This window comes from Poeciliopsis prolifica, unplaced genomic scaffold, assembly GCF_027474105.1.
Source record: "Poeciliopsis prolifica strain line A6 unplaced genomic scaffold, Auburn_PproV2 SCAFFOLD043, whole genome shotgun sequence".
NCBI classification, from domain to species: Eukaryota; Metazoa; Chordata; class Actinopteri; order Cyprinodontiformes; family Poeciliidae; genus Poeciliopsis; species Poeciliopsis prolifica.
This window is the reverse complement of record NW_026562418.1, coordinates 2,460,458-2,478,495: the sequence shown is the minus strand read 5'-3', so window position 1 is coordinate 2,478,495 and position 18,038 is coordinate 2,460,458. Positions and strand designations below refer to the sequence as shown.

The 18,038-nt window shown below is 44.5% G+C and overlaps 1 protein-coding gene across 1 annotated transcript in view; it reads left to right on the top strand.

Moving 5' to 3' along the window:
* The first annotated feature begins 506 nt into the window (after positions 1–506).
* Positions 507–18,038, top strand: part of LOC129376369 (hippocalcin-like protein 1) — a 40,283-nt gene continuing 22,751 nt past the window's right edge. Inside the window, 1 exon segment of the mRNA XM_055055992.1 lies at positions 507–893. The gene's annotated coding sequence lies outside the window, so the exon portion shown is untranslated.

The following is an 18,038-nucleotide window of genomic DNA, read 5'->3' as shown; positions in this document are numbered from 1 at the left end:
GACAGGAGTAAACTTTCACCAAAAACAAAACAAACAAAAAAAAAATCTCAAAAAATTTTGAGGAAAACAAAAGTGAGATTTTTATTTCTAGAAAATTTAAGAGATGAATCTCAAAATACTGGCTTTTTTTTTTTTTAGAAAAATTTCAAATTGTAAAACAAATTTTTTCACCAGTTTATTTTTTAAATTAGGCTATAATTTTTTTGTTTGTTTTTATTTTTGCAGAAATTTACATTTTAAACCCCCCCCCCACACACACACACACACACACAATCGGCGACGAAAGACAACAGCGTAACAGGCCCCGCGTGGTTTACTATCACTGCGCGGCGGTGCCACGCACCCATCTGGAAAAAAGAGGCGCGGGTGGGAGGAGGAGGAAGAGGAGGAGGAAGAGGAGGGCTTTGCGCATCGTCGGTGCCAATAGGCGCAGCGCTGTCTAATTAAACCCCTACTACGTAATCCCGGCCACACCGCCTCCCCCCGCATCCTCCCTCCTCCTCATTTTAAATCCACTCCGACGGCGCACATCACTCCAACCATCAGTGCTGCTGTCCTGCACGTCCCGGTCTCTGCCTCTGGAGGAGAGCGAGCGCCCCGGCAGCTCCAGCAGCTCCAGCAGCTCCAGCAGCGCATCGCACGGTGACATGCTCCGCAGGCTCCGGCTGCTGTAGCCCCACAGACAAACACCCGATATAAAGCTACCGGGACGCGCGTGTGAGAGTGAGTGAGTGTGTGTGTGAGAGCGGTAAGGAGATCTGGTTTTTATTATTACTATCATCATTGTTATTATCACTCGGTCCCGGAGGAACAGCGTCCGGTGCGAGCAGAGCATCGCCTCCACGCAGCAGGGGAGAGAGAGGCTCCCGCTCCAGACCAGCCGCTACAAACCGGTAAGGAAGAGCTCAGCATTAGTCTGCACCGATCTGGATCTATTTATTCACTTATTTTTGCAGTAGTGATGATACGGTTAGTTACCGGGTCAGAAGGAGATTGGAGAGAGGAAACGGAGACGCGCGGAGATGTGCGTCCACGGGCTGCGACAGGACAGAGAGAAGACGAGGGAAAACAATGAAACAGCGCTGGGGGGAGGAATAACAGCCCCCAGCGCTGCGTCTCGCTCTTCTCACCGTATTGAAACACGTGCTTCGTGCTTCAGGGCGGCTGAGCGTTGAATGCGGACGACTCCTTTATTTAGCAGAGCCAATGACGCGCAGCGGAGAGGGCCTGCAGTTTTTATGAATGATCCGAACATGGGACGAGATGCTGCGGATCTGCCACCTTCCTCCACCAGAGCTGAACTCTGCTGCATCTTAACGGAGAGAAATAGAGAGCAGGAGTTTGTTGCAAATTAATAATGTAGCTATAGTACATATTTGAACTGCAAGTTCAAATATCTGCATGGTTATATACAGGGCCGGACTGAAAAGGATGAGGGCCACTGGGCTAGTGCCAGTTTTGGTGACCTATTCTCCACACACACACACACACACACACACACACCCACAAACACACACACACACACATATGTATATATATATTTCTTTTGATCTGCTGATTCTCATTGATTGTTGTTTCGCCAGGATGTGCAAGGAATACTTTGATTGGACGAAAAAGGGCTGCCTGTGATTGGCTGATGGTGTAGTTCCCTCATATGTGAAGTTGTAAGCACAAGCCATACCCTATTGTATGCACACAGACATGTGCGTTCATATTAGTGTCTCTACTGGCTCCTGACGCTGACACAAATTAGCGTCTTATGCAGAAGGTTACCCTTGCAACCATTCATGCTAGTTAGCATTCTGCCTCATGTAGCCACGGCTAGGCTTGTGAATATCGGCTCGCTGTTGCTCAGTTCCCCTCAGTCAAATTCGTAAAAATAGACTTTTTTTATATATAATTTATTTGTGACCTGTTGTTTTATTTCTGAAGTTTCTGGTTGTTTCTATATCTGTAGGCAGGCGCAGAGAGGTTATGGAGTTCTGTGATTTAAAAAAGAAGAAAAAAAGACACTTAGGCTCAGACTACCTTGGTGTTCGAATACAATCCGTAATACATCACCAGTGCAGTTTCAGATGTTTCACAAAAAATGCTTTTTAACCCATCTTTGCTATACTTATTAGTGCATACAAAACCCATTTAACCGTCCTGAGCACAACACTCAGAAGGAGCGCAGCAGATATCACGGTCAGACGGCAGAGAAACAGTGACGGTTTCTCTACCATAAGATCCCAAAATCATGCAAACAACAACAGCCATTGCTGACATCCATCATGTTGTGTTTGTGTTTCAGGTTGTGCAGGGAAGATGTTTTTTTGTGGTATTTGTTTGGCTATGATGCAGAAGAAAAACAACGTCAGTGGAGTGGTTTTTGTCATGGTGTCAAAGTGTAAGATAATACATAGCCAATATCAGCAAGTATCAGTTATTTTAGCAATGGTAATATAGGCTTTTGATATCGGCCCAAATTTTCATATCGATGCATCGATTCTCATAGACGCTCTCCTGAGTTGTTTCATCCTTGTCATAGATAAGGAAAATGAGACTCTCCTAGTGATTGACAGCAGGTTTAAGAGCCAGGCAAACAAGATAAGAGTCAGGAGTCCCACACTCCCCACCTCATCTGAGACATACAGCAGTGCATCTTCAGATCATCAGCTGCCAGGGAAACGCTCACGACCTGCGACTTTACCAAGCCTGACTCTGCCTCTGCCACGCTGCGTTGATGGCGCGATACATTTTCCCCGCACACCTTCGTCTCCTAAATGCCACCCAGCTGTTGCACGCCTTCCGTGCATAATCCCCTGGGATTGAGCAGGTTTCTGCCAGGTTTTGCGTCACGAGCAGGCAAGCGGAATTAGCGGCGAAAGTCGTCGGTTTACTTGTTTTAAAGAGGAGTCGGAGTCTCGTGCCACCGCCGTCTATCTCTGCAGCAGGGTGATGGTGAAGTGAGCAGCCAACGCCTTTGACTCCGAGTTAATGGGAACGTCGAGGTGCGGGGCCTTCCTCTCGCAAAACCGACGCGGCGCGCTGCAGGGAGATGCTCAAACACGTTTGGATCGGGCAGGACTTTGCCGCTTCGTTGGGTCGAGGCGTCGTTTCGGCCACATGTGCTTATGCTTGTTTAGTTGTTACATAAGAGGATAAATGTGCGCTGGAGCACTACTCTCTGTGTCACTTAGACTCATAAGCACGCACACAGGCAAAGCCTTCCTTCTGCTTGCCTGCTACACACCAGAGGAGATTTCAACAAGGAGGCATCATACCCCACAAACACAACAGATGTTGTGGTTACGGTGTGCCAACAAGGTTTGGCTTTTCTGCTGTGTGTACAAAGCCTTTCTGTCTGTGTCTAGTTCTGTCCCATTATCATGACCAATGCAGCTCTTCTCATACAAGCGACCTTGGTTTCATATGACGCTACCAGGAATCTTGACACGCTGCCCCCCTCTACTCGCATGCGTTGAATACATAAGCACCAAAGTGACTTTGAAGCCAAGATTCGTTCTTGCCACGTGACCACAGAGAGAGGCGCAACGTCTCAGAGCTCCTTTTCCTAACCTACATCACGCTGCTGTGGATTTACACAGGGGACAAGATTGCTGCTATGATCGCAGAAATGTTCGTTTTTCCATATTTTCGGGGGTTCAGAAACAACACAAGGGAGAAATCTGAGGCTGTTTTAAATGGAGAAATGCAACAACGGTGCAACCGAATAAGATCTTAACCTGCAATTCATTGTATTGGGGTTTGACGTGATTGACCAACACAAAGGTCAATCATTTTTTTTCTACCTTTCTATAATGGTAGAAAGAAAAGGCCGTATGGCTTTCAGTGTTTTTCTGCAACAAAAGTGACAAACATGGCATGCGTTTGTATGTAGTCGCGCGTAGTAATCACTTTATGTGACTTTCTTTAAACATGAAACGTGTTCCTGACACTCTGAGTGTACAAGTCAGACTTTTGAGTCAACTACCAGTCTGACTAATTGCTGGGAGTATCAAAGTCAAGGGGGCAGAATGTAATATTTGAATGCCATATGTTTCTGATTTTATTCATAACTGTGATTCAGGGAGTAAAGTGGTCATCTCACAATTCGGAGACTGTGGGTGCGATTCCAGCTCCCAAGTCATTCCAGTGCTCTTTACAAAATGAACGTTCATTGGACGGCGAGAAGCCAAATTTGTATTATCGTGCTGTTGTCGATGTCTCACTTGGAAATGGTTTAGAAATGGCAATATTATCGTTAATCGCAATAAGTACCCAACCAATTTATCACATTTACCATAAATGTGATAAATGGAGACGTATTGTGACACATTTTGCTGAAATGATCAGAAATGTATTTTCACACCCGTTGAAGTGAGCGCCGTGTGGCCGGCAGGGGTTCATCTGAGGTCTGCGTTTGGCAGTGATCTGGCCAGGGCGACTCCTGGCCTGTCAGACGCCCAGCCGTCCTGCTGCGAGCGACTGCTCCGCGGGGGGCGGATGAGTCAGAGCAGAAAAGAAAACACTCCCAATCCCAAATTCTTCCAATCAGCTTGAGGTCAGGCCTGGGATTAGGATTAGCTCAGAGGCAGCGGAAAATTCACGGGGCTGTAAAAACCATTTCACAGAATTTATTTATTGTTCTTAATCAAGCTTAAATTAAAATTTACATCCTGAGACAAATTTTTATATCAGATACAGGGTTTTTATTTGGGTGTGGGAGAGAAGCTGTAAGAGAATCAAAAGTCTGCCTGTCTCAGGTTTGGGGTAAATATATTGCTATAAACCTCAAGAATTGAAATGAAAAAAAAAAAAAAGCTGTGAGGACTAATGAGGCAAAAACAAATTTAGTTTTTGGAGCATCGGAATAAGAACATGATCATTTGAGAGAGATGACATTTGAGTTTTTAAGAGAAATAAATCTTGTGGCACGTTTTTAAGTCTTGTCGTAAAGTTTTCTTTTTCAAACAAGAGTCTGCTCCTGAATTTACCTCGGAACAATAACATACCTCCAGCTCCAGGGCACATCAGCCGGACAATGACAGGAAATGCACCAACAATTCCGACTTTGAAAATAATAAAGCAAATTAAAACGAGTTGGGCAAGTTTATTTGTTAAGCACATTTCAGCAACGAGACAGTTCAAAGTGCTTTACATCCCCAAAACAGAACCAATTGGTCACATACCATGAATCACTTACACCTCAAATATATTGATCGATACCGCGGTTCTCGCCTTGATTTAAAAGAACTCAGTGTTTTGGAAGGTTTGCAGTTTTCTGGAAGTTTCTTTTGTGCTTTTTGGTGCTCAGAAGCCGAATGCCGCTTCCAAATTGACGCTCTTGTAAGGCTTAGTTAAAGTCTACAGTAGTCGAGATGCAGTGGAACGTCCTCAAACGGAGTTCATTCTTAAATTCCTCCCAGTGCGGCTGAACTAAATCGCTCTGCAAGAAATGAAGAGGCCACATGTCCTCCACGACGCTGTGAATAAATGACGCTCCACTGTCGTTTTTGATACCGAGTATGGTACGAACAGGCTAATCTTTTTTTTTTTTTCCCCCATTTGTGGCCAAGTTACCTCGGTTTGATAGTCAACTCTCTTTGATGATCTGTCTGATGTTCCACGGAGCAAACGATGCACGGAGGTCGAGCGGCGCTGACCTCATCACGGGGAGGTCCGGCCTCCCCGTCTCCTGTGAATTCAGACGAGTGCGGAAGAATCTGACCGGGCAATTGGCAGCAGCTCCACAAGTGGAAAAAAAATTATGTTTTTGTTTGTTTGTTTATTTATTTGCTTGAAACGGAAGGAAATCAAAAAGGAAGGCAGTAATGAGAAGTTTGGAGCAGAGGTTTTAATAAGTGGCAGTAATCGGGCTATAGCTGGTCTTCTCCTCCCGTAGCCATTAGGAGGCTGAGAGTTCAGCCAATTACTCCCAGAGCTCTGCATGCTCTGTGGCTAATGATGCCGACGGGTGTGTGTGTGAGGGTGTGAGGGGTGTGTGTGTGTGTGTGTGTGTGTATTCTGTTGTTGGATGCAACACCTCTGCATTTGTCACAAAGGGCGTGGCTGACAACACACTTCGACCAACACCTCTGCTGAGATCATAATTCTCCTGAACCTCAAGCACTTGATCCTCACGTCTTCCCCGTTCCTATAAATGATGGCTTATTTCTTTCTTTCTTTTTTTCCCCTCACTTGGTCTTTGAGGCCGTTTCAGAAAGAATTAGTTCTGTGCCTTTAGGTATAAAGCCATCTCCTGTCCCTTTGACACTTTACTACTCAGGAAATTTTCTCTTGATCCAGATCTTTCTCACACTCCTGAAGAGTATGCAAGAAATTCTCCAATTTTAAATAGTTTTACCCGGAATTCTCCAATTCCGGGTAAAACTATTGACACCCCATCCCTGGAAATTTGTGAATTTTATTGATTATATAATCAGAAACACAGTTAATTTGCATTTCCTTCCCCCAACACATTAAAAGTTTACTCGAAAGGTAAGTTTTATCTGCCGCTGGAGGAATAAATGGTGCGTCGTCTTCAACCAAAGACAAAAGCGAAATCCCCTTATTGAAATCTGAGGCCACTCCATTTTTGTTTTACATTTTTGCGAAGGAGGAAGTCGCGCTCGTTGCTTTTTTGGAGGTTTTTGTGTAATTTCCTCCGCCACAGGTGAGGAGTGGGACGGGTTTTTCAAAGAGTTTGGGTCGTTTGAAGTTTTGGTCTTCAATCAAACTGAGTCTAGAGGACAGCCTAAAGGTAGCTAGGCTGGATTTTATGATGACGTATAAAACTTACAGGGAAAAAATATAATAATAAAAATGCACATTATACTTTCCTCCTCCATCAATCAGTACCCCTCAACTTTGCTAATGTGCATAATAAATATCCACGTCATCCACCAGCTGTGACATGCATCCCAAATGCTGTTTCCCATTTCTTCATGTCTGTGTCCATCTGAAGATTGAGGAAGACCAGACAGAATGTTCCAAGTGGACAAAAAAAAAAAAAAAAAAAAAAACAGTGACAGCATCAATTAGAGTCCGTTTTGCCTCCCCGCTCCTCCCAGCCACTCCCCAGCGCTGTCACCCTCTCAGGGTAATAACAGAGGGCCAATCAGAAATAGAAAAATCGATCTGGCGCCGGCTGGCTCGGATGCATTTACAAGCAGCTTTAATGACTGCAGACTCATTTCTCCGGGCCGCTGCTGCAGTCGCTCGGCGCAGCCTTTCCCCCCTCCTCCCGCCGAGCCACGAGCAAAAAGAGCAGCAGAGTTTGCTCAATCTGCCTCTCGGGTCGCAGCGTGACACTCTTGCAACGTGAAGCAGTGGCCCTGCTTGTGAAAGAGATTTTTTATTATTATTTTTGCTCCCTTTCTTCCTCCTATTGAAAGTGAAACGGTGAATGTGTCTCTTCCATGCAACCCGATTGAGAACCTCATGTGATTAATGACTGCGATTTGTTTTTGCTTTGGATTGGTATCGATTGGTGGCGGGCGGAGCTGAACCACTGCGATCACAGCACAAGGATGATGACGAAATTTAATTTCTTAAAGCATTCATGTGAAGGGTAACTGGACCAGACAGTTTTTAGGATTTTGTGATCGCTGTGACTCAAAAACTTGATTGGGGGATTGTACAAGCGTCCGGCACAAACCAAGCTCGAGGGGTTTAGACTGCGATCATATTGATTTAGGTTCATATAGCAGAGGTTTTGGGTCATGAGGAACTTCATACTGAGACGCAGTAGAGTTTTATCAAACACTCAATGGAGATGCCCTCAAGGTGACAACAGGAGAGTAAGAGCAGGCGCTAACCTGTGAGGAGGCGACGTCGCGCTCGCTAACAGCCGACTGATGTGTGAGCAGAAATGACGTCAAGTGGCAGAACGAGGGAGCCTGAGAGCAAAAGGCAAAGAGCTGCTCGAGTGTGTGATCTCTGCATCGGAGCCCCCAGAGCAAAATCTTCCACCACGACGCAAGCCACAGCGCTGCATTGTGGGATAACTCCACGTCAAGCTCAGCAATGGGGGGGAATGGCGGGGGGGGGAAAATTCTGGCTGAGTTGACTGAGTCTCCGTGACAAAAGCCAGGGGGTCGTTTCACTGTTCATCATTTGTTCCCAAAGCTTCTCCCTCTGAGCCGAGGGCGCGCACATGCGGACGTGGCACGGATCCGGAGAGGTTCTGCGGCTCGTGAGAACACGAAGACGAGGCCAAGTCCTCTTTATGTAAGCGATGTTCTTCAAATCATGACTTCCTGACGGCAGTTTTCTCCTCGCCCCGCCCCCTCTGAGCACACGGCATTCCCGCCGATCAGAAGTCCAAATCGACGTAAGCGCCAAGTGTGACACACTGAAGGGATTTGTGGATCCGCTGCTCGGGGCAGCTTTGCATTTTGCAACGATGACAGGATCTGATCTAAAGACATGCAGCGAGTCGTGCGCACAGTGCAACAGTATTCATACAGGTGACTTTTTTAACCTTACAACCAACGAAAGTGAAGGTATTTTATTGGGACTACATGTGAGAAAATGAAACAAACTAGCACTTAAGTGTAAAGTGGAGGGAAAAGAAAGCCTTGTTTCGATCAAATACTTTACAAATAAAAGTTAGAAAAGTAACTTAGTTGGAATCAGCTCAAACAGTATTCCAAGGTCTGATCGTTCCATCCCTCAACTTAAAATACAAACAATCAGACATTTACAAATCTACTGCCCTTTAAAAGCATTAAAGGGGCAGTAGTATCATGTAAAATCAACATCACGCTGTGTTGTCGCCTCATCAGAACAACACCCGGACCGCTGCCTTAATTCTTCGATGCACGTTTGAGAAATCCTTGAGTCTCCCGTGGCAACCGTTCCACCGAGCGCCGCCTCTGAGGTTCACTTTTCAAACTTCTGAGCTCGCGCCTCACAGGACAGCAGCCCGAGTGATTCTCCCACTCTGCTCCTTCAAACTAGCCAGAGGCAATTAGCAAACGCCTGGTGAAGCTGCACATCTGCTGTTAAAAAGGCTTGACGGAGGCACGATGTTGAGGCGACTCCCTGAAAGTGGAGTTTCAGAACGAGCAGGAGTTTTTAAAGTCAGAGACTTTGAATCTGAAGTCATTTCTTAAATACACTCCAACGACTGAAGGTGACAGTTACTTCATTGTGCTTTAAAATGACCAAGTGTCTGGAAAATACAGACTAATGCCTCTGTAATCAGAAATGTAGCCAAGTGATCCGTAGTGGAGGAGCTGCTTATATTTTTGTCTTCTGTGGGAGATTGAATAAATGGGAATATTATTGAAAAGACCATCTATTTCAGAAACTTTATCACTGTGAAACACATTATAGAGCAATTATGATACACTGATCGACAACACGACAAAATGTCAGGCTCAGGCCTTCATGCCAACGACTGCAAAGCGCCGTATCTTCAGACGAAATGAAGCGATACGGTTCGCGCTCCGCGAGTCCAAGAACCGCCAGAAGCAGAGAGATTTCTCCATTCGATTCAGTTGCCTTCTCTTTTATGTGCCACATATTTCAGAAGGCGGCGCCTTCACCATATGTCGGGTGCAGCCTGGAACACGGCCAAGACTTACAGCAGCAGGGGGGATGAGATTGACAGCCAGGGGTGCTTGGCTTGCTTTTGCTGGATCATTAGCAAAAAAAGAGAAAGAAAACGCGAATAAAGGAGAGAGGCAAATAATGAGTGGGGAAATGAAGTGGAAAGGCATGAGGGCAATGATAATGACTGGAAGAGGAGTCATAACCTTGTGTTAGTGTTTTGTGCCTCACCCATCCGCCTCCCACTCATTGGCTCCACCCAATCAGTCACTTCCTACTTCTGCTGTGGATCACTTTTTGCACATTTCAAACTCGGGGCGGCACCAAGGCGACCCTGCACCATTTGGCTTACTGGTGGATAATTGTTTCACTGGAAACATTTCAAATAAACAAATAAATAAGACACACATATGACTAGAAATGGCTTTGTGCCTCCTTGCTGACCGAGTAACGTCAGTGTCGGCGATCTGGAGTTTTGTTTTTAATTCCACCTTTCTCCAAAACTCATCGTCGCGGAAAAGATTCACAATGCAAAGAAAACAAAAACTTGCGGTCGTCGGCATACGCTGCAAATTTAAACTTAATGTGGCTCTTAAAGATAACGGATATGAAATATACAGCAAATGTTTTCAGCTACTGCCAAACTATCACGTTAATCTGATGCACTTTTCTCCCTATTGGCTTCCATTTGGATGGGTTACCAAACCACAGGCAATTAATTTTTCTTTTTTAAATTCCATTTTAGCCTTATTTCTGGAATCGATTTCTTACTGAAGTCAAAGATGTTTGTGTTATCTTCAAATAAACCAAATGTGAAGTCCATTTCACTTTAATGTACTGTAGATAATAAATTGTTGCAGACCCCCCTGGTACACCACACAAAACGACGATTTTACGTGTTGAGTTTTCGCAACATAATCCTTATCCAGATTAATTTCCTCGTATGTCTTCATCTGATATTGGTGACAAATCCTTATGATTAGAAATCTGAAAGCAGAGTCGAAAACAAAGGTTTGTGATTTGTTGAGCGCGTTCTTCCTGACAACATCAAGTACAAATGTTGGTAGCCGTGACCACAGAATCCGGGATAGCGTCGTCGTTCAGCCCAAATTGGATTTATTTGAAAGCACAATGCGAGAAGCGCCACGTCTTGCCAAATGCTGCGAGAGCCACACGCGCCGCTGTCTTTCTTTTCTCCCTCCCATCACAGAACAATCCTTGACCTAAATAAGCCACTAATTGCCTCCAGCAACAAGAGGAGGAAGTCGAAGCTCAGAGCATAATTACCATCTTCATTTTGAGGAGCGAGCCCTGCACATGGCTGCGACCGTGTCTCTTTAGGGTCCTTGCCCCCCTTGTGCCGTTTGCTGTTCTGGGACACAAGCTAAAATTTGCTCTGGTGCCTAGAAAGCCTTTCACTCGGGAGGCCTGGTTCAGTAAAGGGATGCCCCCCTTTTTAAGAGCCCCTGCAGAACTGAAATGGAGTGCAGTAACCCTTTAAGTTCTCCGGGCCTGTGGGACAATTCACTTCCCGTGCAATGTGACACTGGCGGCGGGCTGAAAGGAGAGAGGTTTGATTGAGTGTCCTCTTTAACTTGCCCTTCGGATATCGCTTACACTTACAAGCTCTTCTGCCCAGAGAGTCGTGGACGTTTGTGTCAATGCAGGAAAGTTTGTTTCTGGAATTTAAATTTAAAGCAGTTTTAAACGTCCTTGCTCACTTTTGGCAGTAGTGAAACGAGGCTACGCAACTTCTCCCCGACACAACACAGAACACATAAACCCACTTCTATGGTGGGAAGAAATGGAAAGGCCACGCGTCGGCGTTTTGGTGGTCCGGCTGACACAAGCGGGACGAAAAGATCTAGAACAGCAATACCAAGGGAGCGCAGGCAGCAGCGAGTTTGGCCCAGGGCATTTAGCAAAGATCAGTGGCTTTTAGAAATGACAAATCGACGTTGGGGCTGGTTCAGGGAGGAAGGAAGCTGGACGGATGGATGGAGACGGGAGGAGGGGGGAGCAGGGTTAATGACAGGATTGGGAAAACGGGTGTTGTGTGTCAGAAGATCGATGGCTGCAAAGTATAGAAACTGTATCGGTATTCTCCTTCACCTCCGGGGCAGAAATAGCTGCTGTTGAGGCCCCCATGGGGAATCAGTGGATGCAATAGATTTGCTTGAACGACAGCGTCACAGACGCAGCAGCCATTGTGTTTTACAGAAATCTTCGAATGCTGTTTTTAAAACTGCAGTTTCCAGTAATGTTAGGCTCGCTGCGTCCTTAATGAGTCCACATGACTGCCCTGCTGCAGGGATAATACCATTCTGCAATTTAATTGTCAAAGGAGTCCAGTAGTTTAGGTTCTAAGGAAGGAGACAAAGCCTGAACAGTGGCATGGGGTGTAGTAGCTTGCATGTCCTGGTTTCAAATCCTGGTCAGGGGTCTTTGTCCATGGAGTTTGCCATGTTCTCCTCGTTCATCGGCACGGTCTCCCCGACTTCCTCTGACATTCCAAAACCACGACTGTTAGGTCAGTTTGTCTCTCCAAGTTGCCCGAAGGTGTGGTTCTGTGTGTATGTTCGTCTATCCTTGTGTTGACCTGTGACCTGTGATTGACAGGCACCCAGTGATGTCTTACTAATCAAGTAATCTAAGTTACTTTTTCAAGGAGTAATCACTAATCCGATTAAAGTTACTCTTTCAAAGTAACTATGCCATCACTGCAGACAACCTACTCAGGGCGTACCCCGCCTCTTACCCAAAGTCCGCTTCAGATAGGCACCAGCAACCCCACGACTCTGCAAGAACCAGAGGCTACAGAGAACTAATGCTCCTCTTATATAAAACTCAAATTAATAATATAAAATATGTGGAACGCAAGAATGAATGAGGTCACCAGCTCCTCCAGAGCCACCATGAACCTTCTGGTACTTCTCCGAATAATGTTCTCAATGCATGGAATGTTAGTTTAGGTTGAAAACTACATTTGGTAGGTTACCCATTGTACCATATTCTTTCCATTTTCAGATGTCTGAAAATCTGAAAGTCTGGTTGTTAAAAAAACAGCAGAGTTGTTGACCCAACTCTGCTTCCTTCCTGATCTTCCTGCTCTGTAATCTGGCTTCACATTGATGTTTGTTCCCTGAAGTTCCCCCACAAACCTCGCAGGCCTTCGCAGAACTGCTGTAATTTCAATGTGGGTAAGTTGCGAATATCTGAACATTCTTCCGCAAGGCCTCCTTCCATTCTGAATGCGCAAGCTTTGCTCGGGGAAGGAATTTTTAATGTCTTAAATATTCCACAGGGCGAGACTTAGCTGCTGAGGTCAATCTATCTCCAGCAGAAAGATGAGCAAACCTGTGGCTGTATGGACTTCTCATGGGAGCGTGGCTGATGCTGATGTAATAGTGTGTCCGGCAGGACGGGTGTGTGTGTGTGTGCATGTGTGTGTGTGTCTGAGGGGGGGTCACGATTCAGCCTGTCAGCAGCAGCAGCTCAGCCTCGTGTCTGCAGTTTGCACAGCATGCAGCAAACCCTATGGATTTTCATATACCATTATCCTCTATGTGCTAGAATTACACTCTCGCTAAAGGTCATAGAGCTGCACAGAGCAGATACTGAAACAAACACTGAGGGAGGGGGAAGGATGAGGGGGAAAAAGAAGAAAAAGTACCATTAATTAACCATCGATGCTTCTCTAGTTTTGCTTAATCTCTGGTTTAACACATCTCCTTTCCCAAAATCCTCTGCATTCATGGCCCAAACTGTAACCCTGCAAATGTTGCAATCTGCATCAGGTTTTAATTCTCTTTGAGGGAATCGGTTCCTGGACTCTTCCAGTCTCTTCCCATATGGACATAGGGTGCGCTGCCGGAGCACGCTTCCTCCCGGACACAACTGGAGCCCAACGCAGGTCTATCCCAAACCAAGAGCTCGGAGAGAGCCTGCGCCACTTTACCATTCCATCCCTGCACCCATTCAGAACAATTTGAGTTATAATGCGGCCGAATCTAAGCCATTACATCAAACAAAGCAAAAACAATACGATGAATAAATAAACAAAAAAGCCAAAAGGTTGTTAAAGCTTCCCGCACTTTCCTGTTTGCCAGTACTCACCGCACTCTGTTGCGGCGCTTTTTCACAAACTGCTGGCGTTAACAGCGAGGGGATGCATTTAGAGGACTTTTTGGGTCTGGTTTGGTGCTGGAAGTGGGAGCAGTCGAGCGTTGACAGACTTTACAGACTTGGTCCTACATGACTTCTCTTTTTGTGATTCATGTCCCTCACATCTTGAATTCGTGTTCCAGTACTACACGCAAATGTCCGGTGTGGTTCGGCATTTGCATACGGCGTCTCCAGCACACAGAGAAAGGAGCAACCGCAACCGGCTAATGAATGCGCGCCTGCCACAGCACATTGAATTCGGTGTTACCGACCAGGGAGATGAGCTTCCCACTGTAAATATTTCATGAGGTGCAGCTCAAAGAAGGCTTTCCACAAGTCCGCCTCTTGAAAAATGTTAGATGAATATTATATACAAGATATCCCCCTGTGCTCATATCTGGCATGCAAGGAAAGAGTCATCGTTCATTCTCGGATCCTGACGAGGACAGGGCTGTGAAAAGACGTTTCGCTCACATTTCTTCTGCTTTTGTTGTTTCACGTCGTTGGGCAACTTTTAATGCCCGGCAGCGTCAGCAAACAAAAAGTGCAGTTTTCAAGCATTGATTGCATTCATTTAGCAAAACAGCTATCCAAGTCGTCCTGGTCGTATATGAAAACATGTTAAATCATGAATGACTCTGATTTACCACGTTTTTTGGCATTGTTGCAGCTGGGCCTGTAGAATCAATTACTCATTAATACAACACCTGTCTGTAATCAGAAAGTAGGCCAACTTATCTATAGGCAATCAATCGATGTTATTTGTATAGCACATTGCAGCAACAAGGCAAATGCAAAATATATCATAAAAATATACAGACAACAACTGATAAATCAGTGACAGACATTGCATTTTGATGAGTACCATCATCAAGATAATCAATACATGTCGAATGTGTTGGTCAATTTTTCATACACACCAAGCTCTGATGTAAAGAAATTCCTGGACAGTCGACCGACGTTGAGATCTGTTTGTCTGCAGAGGGTCACCACCCATTTATAAGGCGTTAGGACTCCAGTAAACCAAAGCAAGACGCGTTGATCACAAAAGATTAACACAGGAACCAGCGGTGAATCCTTCCAGGAGTGAATGACATGCTAAAATTTCTCCAAGAGCACATCAATTTCCCATGCAGGAGGGCTGGAAATAACCCAGGACTTCTAACGGCCTGCCTCACTTATGATTAGAGATCATGGTCCAAGCAATAAAAAAACAAAGAGACTGGGGAAAAAAAAGACCTCTGTGGAAAAGTGTCAAGGTGAAAACCATGAAGAACACAGAGGGCTGCCTCATGTTTCCTAAGAAACAATGATCTCTGCTTGTGGTGCTCCTCTGTGTGGTGGGGAAGCGGTATGCGCTGGGGTCATGGTTGGGGGTGGCTGATTGTGGGAAATTATGTCGGGTGGGAAGTTCATGGCGTTGGGATTGGAGTTTATTGAGAGGCTGAGGCCCCTTTGGTAACTCCAGTTGGTAGGCTTGTTTGGACAATGCAGATTTTTTTTTTTAGGCTCCATCTTTGGATGGAGTACAGGTCCGGGGTCGTTGGGAGCAGCCTACTGGATCCAGAGGCTGGGCTTCTTGGACCTGGGAGTAAATTGTGTACAGGGTAGGCGGTCCATTTCCGTGTATTTATGTCAGGTTTACGGGTGTGAGTGTCCGTGTGCACAGGAGCGTAGGAAGATGTGATATTTGTGCCTATTTATCTGTCAGGTTGGATCGTGGGCTCCCCCACCCCATCCTGGATCATCTCAGGGCTCCCACCAAATGCGGGGCGTATTTTCCCCCCCATCAAACTCCCTGCCCGTTGCTTGTGCCTCTGCTCACATGCCAAAGCAATGGTGGTTTGGTGCTCACGTTTGTGCTAGCTCACATGTTGACTAGAAGAAACCTTATATTCACAAGCCTGCTCACCCACAGATACATACTATATATATAATTGGGCTGCGGTTGTCACTCAGTGTATTTTGTATTAGTAACATGGACATTTTAGAGATGAAGTTGTTGTAAATGACATGTTGTTGTCACTGTGGTCTTTATCCTTCCCTCTGTTTCTCTTTCCTTGTTCCCTGCTGTCTTCCAATTTGAAATTAACCTACATTTTAACTGTATATATCTATATACATATAGATATATATAAATATATATATCACACCTGAGAAAAACAACCTTATACCAGCGTTTAAACATGATTGTCTTAATGAGTTGATCAGAGGCTGCTTTGCTTCCTCATGGTGACTTTTTTTTTAAATAATTGATAAATCCAATAATTCTGCTCTTTAGCAGAAAATGATGTAGGATCATGTCCGGCCATCTGTGAGACAATTGCTTCCTTTCCACAGTGCAATTGGTTTATTTTACAATTTTGCTAAAATCTATGTCATCACTACGAGACGGGAAAGTTTAGAGATTTTCTTCATCTGAAAGCTGGATGCTGTTCCATCTTGTTGTTTTTTTTTTTTTTTGTTTGTTGTTTTATCTTTGCTCATAGTAAAAGGTCCTCATGCATCCTGATGAGATCCAAGCACATCGATCAGCCGAGGGTTGCTGCGCAGCAAAATGAAAGAATGAAAATGGGGTGCTTGACGTCTTCGAGGCTCCTCAGCGGAGGACGTTTATGTTTTGGCTGCTGGGTCCTTTATGGACGCAGAAGTGTCCAAAAATGAATGTGCTGTTTGCAAAGTCTGACCTCATCTCTAAAAGAGGTCTTCATGAAGATTTTATGCGTAAATAATAGGCCCCAAACCTAAACAAATCAATATCAAGCAGCATCTCTACTTATCTTTATATAGATATACTGAACCAATTTCCAACTTTCTTTGAGGTCCGACCTGCTGATTCCAGTTTTGAGCAATTCCAATTTTTCATTCTCGGCACTATGAGAGAACACAATGTTCTGGCTGTTTCTCTCAAAGCAGGAGTAGTTTTAAATCCAGCAACAAATGAAACAGTTGAAAAACGAGTCCATGATGCACACTAAAAACCGTCACAGTGCATGTTGTCTTCTTCATATAAATGAAATGCAAATAGTAATTTCTCAGTTTTGATGTGCATTCTAATGTACCTTCATTGCTATCAAACGGCCACACGAATCAACGTTAGCTAAACCTTAACGAATAGTGTTTTGTTCTTTATTGTCATTTTTTGGAGCATTTACTTTATTCACTAAAAAGTGAATAAATAATAATAATAATAATAACAATAATAGTCTTATCTGAAATTAGATTTGAGCGTTTATGGTATCATTTATCACTTATTGTGGAAGAAAATAAGCTAATCCTGGTAAGAATTTTGTCTTACTGTCTTGATGAATTCTAATTATTATCATTATTTTTGAGCGGGTTTCTGGCAGAATTAGTTTCTTCCGGTGCGTTCCTTCCTCAAAAGATAAATGACCCTGATGACGTTTTTTTTTACCCAGCCTGTCGTTCATGTGACGATGAACAGGGTGTGGATGCTCTCCTTTCTGTGCCATAAGTGACTTCTGCGGATTGTTTTTAATGCCTCTACTTCCGTGACCTTAAATGTTCCCCCATAACATTATTCTCCTCTTTCCTCTTTATTTTATTTTTTCATGTTCACCACTTTGACAGCGAGAGAGAAGATTGCACATCACACAGACTGTGCTTGCACAGATTTATGCGAGGGATAATAAATGGCTTTTTATTTTACAGCTATTTAAGTTACTATCAGGATTCGGATTTGCTCTGAAGACCCTCTGTGCTCCGGAGGAGAGCGCCACACCAAGGACCCGCCCTCGTTCTTATTTTTATCCCCGCCATTAATGTCTTTTCTTCCACTGGCTCTCTTGCCTTCGCCAGTCTTCCCTCCTGTCTCCGTCCTTCATTTCCTCGTGTTTTCTCAGTCGCGGTCCTTCGTCATTTTCCCATTGACCACTTGATTCTTATTGACCAAACAGGAGAAATCGAGAATGCAAAAAATATATATATATATAATAATAAAAAAATATGACAATTTCTCCTATGGCTACATTTTCTGTAAGAAAAAAAAATAGTTTGCTAGCTAAAACATTGACTTAACATAATTTGTGTCAATACTAAAAAAAAATTTAAAATAAAGAAATTTTTCTACAAGCCATCAACCTTTGGCAATAGCTGTTTTCTGGTCCACCCTTATTTTGCTGTCAGTCATATTGTAGGGTGTTTGCGTATGATTAGTGACCACACCGGAAAGTTCCTGGTTTTCTTTTTTTCTTTTAAAGTCCTTTAGATATGACCTTGGTGGTGTACTTTGGATCATCGTCCCGCTTCATAACTACATTTGCTTAAGCTTTGGGTCGAAAATGAATGAGTACCGACATTAAAAGGCTGCCTGG